The following is a 7,348-nucleotide window of genomic DNA, read 5'->3' as shown; positions in this document are numbered from 1 at the left end:
AGGATAAGGGGGTTGAGGCGGAGCTGAGAACAGAATCCAGGTCTGCACGTTGATTGCTCAGTGGCTTAATCCAGCATCCTATGTTCTTTTCCTAGCGAAGTGCAGAAGCAGATATTAGTGGGGCTCTCACTGTGGCAGGGGGTGGATCCAGCTGGCTGGACCTTGCTGTGTTTACAGCATTTTTTTCCAAATGTGACCCTTGGACCACCTATGAAGAAGTAACAGGGAATTCCTATTAAGATGTTGGTTCCTTGGACCCATCTGAGGCCTATAATAAGAACTAATAAGTTCTCCAGGTGATTTTTAATCTTTTATTAAGGTGTAATTTACATGATGTAAAATTCAGCCTTTTTAGTGTATAGTTACAAATGCATGCATTGAGCAACTACCACCGGAAGATACAGAATAGTGACATCACCCAAAAATTCTCTCTAGGTAATTCTTATGTGTATTGAGGTTTGAGAACCACTTAGGAAAAAAATGAAAACATGAAATGTGGGCCAGAATAAAAGTGAGAGGGGGATTGTTTTGAATGATCTCTGTTCAAGGAGGTTTAAACCTGACATAGCACATGAATGTCATCTCACGTGCCAGCTCAGGTTGATGGCTGTCTGGAGTGGAGGACTGCAGACTCTCATCTGGAATCAGTGGGTTAGTCCGTAAGTGATTTGGGGGAGGGGCGGGGGCCTCTGGGAAGAATGCTGTCTCCAACTAGATGTTTAAAACGTAAGTGGTTTTTTATTGGAGTATAGTTGATTTAAAATGTGTTTCTGCTGTACAGCAAAGCGAATCAGTTATACGTTCACATATATCCACTCTTTTTTAGATTCTTTTCCCATATGGGTCATTAGAGTATTGAGAAGAGTTCCTTGTGCTATACACTAGGTTCTTATTAGTTATCTTTTATATATAGTAGTGTGTGTATGTCAATTCCAATCTCCCAGTTTATCCCTCCCCCACAAGCATAAATTTTCAAAACATCCTCCAATATGCACTCAGGACTTCCGGCTTATGACTATGACTAGACCAAGAACCACCTCACCTTGTATATGAACGAGTTTGGTGTCTTTACTTTGGAGTTTCTCCACCCTACATTTTATAACATCTTTGAGGAAATTAGAAATAGGAAGTGACTCAGGTTTGGAAAACAAAAGGAAAAAGATGATGACATGGTAACACGCATCCGCTGTCAGTTGGTTTTCTCTCCTGCCCTCTCAATCCTGAGGAAATGGCACGGCACTTCCTTGCCCTGCCCTTGACATGCTATGCCTACTTTAAACGAGATTCAGGGATTGTGAAAGAAAACCTATGGAAGCCCACTGCTAGCGCCTCAAGGAAAAGCTGACCGGATTCCCTCTTTACCCTCGGCCAAACCTCCCCCAAGTATCCTTGTCTGCTCTGCTCTGCGGGGCCATCACACAGGGTATGGGCTGGCTGACAGCCTTAAACTCCAGGCAAGGCAGAACCAAGCAACCGTTCATAACCGATTTCGGTGCATAGCCAGTGACCTGAATGGGACCTGACCATGGGGAAGAATGATACAGAACTAGATAGCTTTTTTCAATTTTATTTTTAGTTTGTACAGTCAGTCCCGTGAAAGTGAAATTTTATCTTTGCTCTGGAAACATTGAAAAACACTGACAGGGAGCTCCTTCAGCCTGGCCCATTTTCCTGAAAGCGTGTTGCAGCTGTGGCTTCTGCCCAGCAGGCAGAGACTGATGTTCGATCCTGTACCCAGGTGCTGTAGAGAGCAATGACAGGCCTCAACTTCTGACTGCAGAGGGGTCTGCACAAGGATTTGGGCTCCGTAAGGCACTTTTAATGCCAAAAGTCCTGGAAACAGAGTGAGTGCAAATTGTCAGTGGATTGTTTACTTCACATTCAAATGGGGAAATGATCACAGACAAAGGAGCTACAGCTTTTTTAAAAAATATAAATTTATTGTTGGCTGCGTTGGGTCTTTGTTGCTGCACGCGGGCTTACTCTAGTTGTTGCGAGCAGGGGTTACTCTTCGTTGTGGTGTACGGGCTTCTCATTGCGGTGGCGTCTCTCGTGGAGCACGGGCTCTGGAGCGCGGGCTCAGTGGTTTTGGCGCATGGGCTTAGTTGTTCTGTGGCATGTGGGATCTTCCCGGACGAGGGCTCAAACCCGTGTCCCCTGCATTGGCAGGCGGATTCTTAACCACTGCGCCACCAGGGAAGCCTGAGCTACAGCTTTTGAACCAGTTGTGATTATAGACCAGCTTGTGATTGTGGTGTTTAGTTCCAGTGGTCTGCTTTGGGGGGCTTGTTGACCCAGAAGACACATAGTGTGGGGTAGGAACTGCTTTTCCTTTATCTTAATTGACCCTAGGCAGTGAGCAGCTGCTCAAGCCAGCCCTTTGAGTTGTTGGCTATGATCCCGGGAAATAGCTAGAAGAGTAGGAAGAGTAGGGACTTCCCTGGGTCCAGTGGTTAAGAATCCACCTTGCAATGCAGGGGACATGCTTTTGATCAGGGAACTAAGAGCCCACATGCCGCAGGGCAACTAAGCCCGTGTGCCACAACAACTGAGCCTGCGCTCTAGAGCCCGCGAGCCACAGCTACTGAGCCCGTGTGCCACAACTACTGAAGCCCACGTGCCTAGAGCCCGTGGTCCACAGCAAGAGAAGCCACCGCAATGAGAAGCCCATGCACCACAACGAAGAGTAGCCCCCACTCGCCGCAACTGGAGAAAGCCCGTGCATGGCAACAAAGACCCGATGCAGCCAAAAATAAATAAATACATACATTTATATATTTTTAAAAAAGTAATACACGTGCACATGTCTTAAAAATTCAAAGTACCGGGGCTTCCCTGGTGGTGCAGTGGTTGAGAGTCTGCCTGCCAATGCAAGGGACACGGGTTCGTGCCCCGGTCCGGGAGGATCCCACGTGCCGCAGAACGGCTGGGCCCGTGAGCCATGGCCGCTGGGCCTGCGCGTCCGGAGCCTGTGCTCCGCAGCGGGAGAGGCCACAACAGTGAGGCCCGTGTACCGCAAAAGAATAAAAAAACAAACAAAAATTCAATGTACCAAAATGTGTTAAGTGGGTGAAGAGTAAATATCCCTTTCCCAATAGTTTTTCTCCGCAAGTGTAAATGCTGGTCTGTTTTTGTGAGTTCTACACAGGTTTCTCCTGTGCGTATATCAGTCTACGTATGAGGTGTCATCCTATAGACACCTCCATGTCTTATTTTTTCACTTCCTACATCTTGGAGCACTTTTCACACTAGCATTTGTAGACCTGCTTTGCTGGATGCCTTCAGTTTTATATTTTATGCTCCTAGCAACCCTCAACACCGTGTTCTCGAGAACAGGAGAGAGAGCTTCCCAGAAGTGAATTTGCAAGCGCTTACCAAAAGCGAAGACCATGCAGGTGCTTGATGGGGGGTCTTCAGCTGTCTCTCCGAGCGTAATTTCGTAATTTCTAGTGTCTTCGTATAATACATCCTCTGAACAAGGATTGACATGTAGTTTTGGCTCTTTCCTAAAAACTAAAAGCTATTATTAAATTTAGCCCCCAAAACTTTCTCAGATTTAACATCTACAGATTTAGGCCAAATCATGGTAAGATGAAGGCCAGTAAATACGCATTTCTGATGTGGTCTGATCGGAGCACAGTTACTGCTTCTGTAGAAGTGAGGTTTCCTCATCAAGGATGGTATTGGGCCCACTGCTCTGGCTGTACTGGTCGTGACACTGGAATATTCTGTTTCTGGGCAACGTGCTTTAGGAGGAACATGGGTAGGTTGGGGCATGTCCAGAGGAGAATAACAGGACAGGGCAAGACCTGGGTCCCTGGCCCGTGAAGGGCACTTAAGGTATCCGAAAGGATCTTTAGCTTGAGAGAGAGAAGACTTGCACTGGGGAAGTAGGAGCAGTCCTCGCAGTTAAAGGACTCGCCTAGGAATTCCGTGGTGGTCCAGTGGTTAGGACTCTGGGATTCCACCGCAGGGGACACCGGATCGATCCCTGGTCAGGGAACTAAGATCCCGCATGCAGCGGGACGAAAAAAAAAAAAAGGACAGTCCTAGGAAGATAAGAGGACACTAGTAAGGAGGAATCGGAGGGAGGCAGAACGTGGTTACACTTTAAGTTTTCTGATAAAGAATCTCTAGGGTTTTGAGGTGGTGTGTTTCCCATCATTGTAATTCACACGAAGGCTAAACTGGGGGGTTTGCAGCAGGAATCAAGCGGGAAGTTGGACAGATACTTTCTCAAGTCCCTCTCATTTCCTGATTCTGCAGTTCTGTCTGAATAAACAAGATTTTAGTCTCTATCCCCCTTTCAACAACACTGATTATTAGGATTTTTTTCTTTTATTCTTTCCCCTGAAGCTCCTGGAGGGGCTGGGCAAGTATTTTAGTAAGTAAACACTATAAATCTTTGAAGTTTATGAATTACTCAGAAAAGGGAAGAACCCATGGAGATCCTCTGAAGCTAGTGGCCGGCTCTTGTGTTGGAGCAGCAGGCCTGTTCTACCTCACAGCTCCACCGTCTCCGCTCTGGGCCACGGCAACTGCACAGGGTGTCACGTGTTGGCGTCCTCCCCAACAAGGATGTTAGGTAGCCCCACATAGGAAAAAACTCTGCAGAAGTTGCAAAAAGACAGAAAACGAGACTCCCTGAGTGCCTTTACAGAGTTGTAGAAAATAGGAGCTTTACATCAAAGTTAACAGGGTCAGATGAATGTTACAAGCAACATAGTGGGTTCAAGGGGGCGTGTCCTCTAAGGCTGGGTTTCCTTATCTGTCAAGTGGGGCTAAAATAGACCTGCATTTGGCGAGTGTATCACCTGAGATGCTGCGCCAGTGCCCGGCCCACTGTAAGCCCTTACTAACTAGGGGCTGTGAGTTCTAAAGCTTCATACATGAGGGTACTTGGTGGGACGAATGGTGTTTCCACCAATAAACCTGGAAAGGCTCAGAGGAAATATGGTTGAGGGAGAGGGTTTGGGATTGGGAATATAATCCCAATTCTTTTTTTTTTTTTTTTTTTTTTTTTTTTTTTGCGGTACACGGGCCTCTCACTGTTGTGGCCTCTCCCGTTGCGGAGCACAGGCTCCGGACATGCGGGCCCAGCCGCTCCACGGCATGTGGGATCTTCCCGGACCGGGGCACGAACCCGTGTCCCCTGCATCGGCAGGCGGACTCCCAACCACTGCGCCACCAGGGAAGCCCCCCAATTCTTTTTTACAGTAACAAGTCAGTTATTCTTTCTGTTGTGCATTGGGGAAGACATTTCCACAGTGAACACCTGCTGTGGGGTATGTCTCAAATGAAACTGTTTTGCTCTCACACCCAAAGATCATTCACATTCCAGATTAAACCCCAGTTCAACACGACAGGGGCTCCCCTGGTGGGCCAGTGGTTAAGACTCCACTGTGTGGCCGAGAAAAACAAACAAAAAAGCAGGACAGTTGTGAGCCAGTCTGGATTTTCAGGTCCAGTTGTATGTTTCCTATTCTTTTCCCTAGCCCAGTACGCAACCATCCAATCCAGGCCCGTTTAGTCTTTGGAGGCGCTGCTTTTTTTTACTTGACAAACACTAAGCACCACGAATATTGCAGGCATCAGATTACGTGCTGGGAATATGATACTGTGAAAGGCAGGCTCTGCCCACCCGTCATGGAGCTGATGCTGTCTGGAGGGGTGGGAAGCATGCGTGGACAGGCTAGTGTGATGGAGTGTGCTGCGTGCTCTGATCTAGGAAGGAGAACAAGTGTTCCAAGAACATGTGGGGGAGACACCCAACCCAGGCGTCTTTCTGGAGCAAGGCACATCCATTGAGACCTAAATGATGAATAGGAGTTAGCTGGATAAAATGAGGGTCACGTCATAAATGGGGAGAAGGTCCTGAAAAACTTCAAGAGACTGAAAGAGATTCCCAAGGTTGGAGTCTAGGGGGAAGGTGGACTTGAAGTGAGCTGGAAAGGCAGGTAGGGAACAGGCAGGTGAGCCAGAGCTCCGCGTTGAGGAGCGACGGGAGAGGGCGTGGCTGGAGGAGTGGAGCTGGCCGTTGCCAGGGTCCGGATGATGGGATAGAGAAGGAGACGGATTTGGAGTTGACAGCCTCCAGTGTTTGCTCCAAGGACTGGATGATTTTTTTTTTTTTTTGCGGTACGTGGGCCTCTCACTGTTGTGGCCTCTCCCGTTGCGGAGCACAGGCTCCGGACGCGCAGGCTCAGCGGCCATGGCTCACGGGCCCAGCCGCTCCGCGGCACGTGGGATCTTCCCGGACCGGGGCACGAACCCGTGTCCCCCACATCGGCAGGCAGACTATCAACCACTGCGCCACCAGGGAAGCCCTGGATGACTGATGAGGAAATGTGATGGTAGGAGCAGCCAATTCTATCAAGAAGTGTGGCTGTGGTGCCACAACTACTGAAGCCCTTGCGCCTAGAGCCCACGCTCCACAACAAGAGAAGCCACCACAATGAGAAGCCTGCGCACCGCAACAAGCCCGCGTGCAGCAATGAAGACCCAACACAGCCAAAAATAAATAAACAAATACATAAATTTATTAAAAAAAAAAAAAAGAAGTGTGGCTGTGAAGATTCAGGACTGGTAGCCAGGGGTGTTCTGGTGGTGGTGGTTTTGTTTTTAAAGATGGAAAGGTCTTGAGTTTGGAAAGAAGTAGAAGATATCAGGGGAGAGGATTAGTAAATGACAGAATGGGGACTTCCCTGGTGGTCCAGTGGGTAGGACTCTGCACTCCCAATGCAGGGGGCCCAGGTTCGATCCCTGGTCGGAGAACTAGATCCCACATGCATGCCGCAACTAAGAATTCACGTGCTGCAACGAAGATCCCACGTGCCGCAACTAAAATAAATAAATAAATAAGTAAAACTTAAAAAAATAAAAATTAATGGCAGAATGATGTCCTGAGAAGGTGGGGGGGTTGTGGTTCTAGGTAAAGAGGGATTGACCTTTGGGGGGAAGGACTCAAGAACACTGGTAAGAATGCAAGTGGGACCCTGGTAGGGCTTAAGAGTGGGGTTTCGGTTTGAGAGTGAAGTAGGAGGCTTGTGGTTATCTGGGTGAGAAGGGGTGGGATGGGGTAAGTTTGTCGGGAGCAAAGGAGGTGGGATTAAATGACGGGGAGAGGAAAGCATCGACCAGGCAGATGCAGGTGTGCCTGTGCCGCCGCTGTGAGCACCCAGCTGAGGTGGGAGACTACTGTGTTTTTTTTGGTTTTGGTTTTTTTAATTTTACCTATTTCTTTAATTGAAGTAGAGTTGATTTACAGTGTTCTGTTAATTTCTGCTGTACAGCAAAGCGATTCAATTATACATATATGTATTCTTTTTTTATTCTTTTCCATTATGGT

At 47.9% G+C, this 7,348-nt stretch overlaps 1 non-coding gene across 1 annotated transcript; it reads left to right on the top strand.

Annotated features, from left to right (window-relative positions):
- Positions 1–6,701: 6,701 nt before the first annotated feature.
- On the top strand, positions 6,702–6,774 carry TRNAG-CCC. The gene has a single exon. It is a non-coding gene; the product is annotated as a tRNA-Gly (tRNA).
- Positions 6,775–7,348: the final 574 nt, after the last annotated feature.

The sequence above is a fragment of the Phocoena sinus genome, chromosome 20 (genome assembly GCF_008692025.1).
Source record: "Phocoena sinus isolate mPhoSin1 chromosome 20, mPhoSin1.pri, whole genome shotgun sequence".
In the NCBI taxonomy this organism is placed as follows: Eukaryota; Metazoa; Chordata; class Mammalia; order Artiodactyla; family Phocoenidae; genus Phocoena; species Phocoena sinus.
The sequence above is the reverse complement of the archived record's forward strand: the minus strand, read 5'-3'. Positions and strand labels throughout refer to the sequence as shown.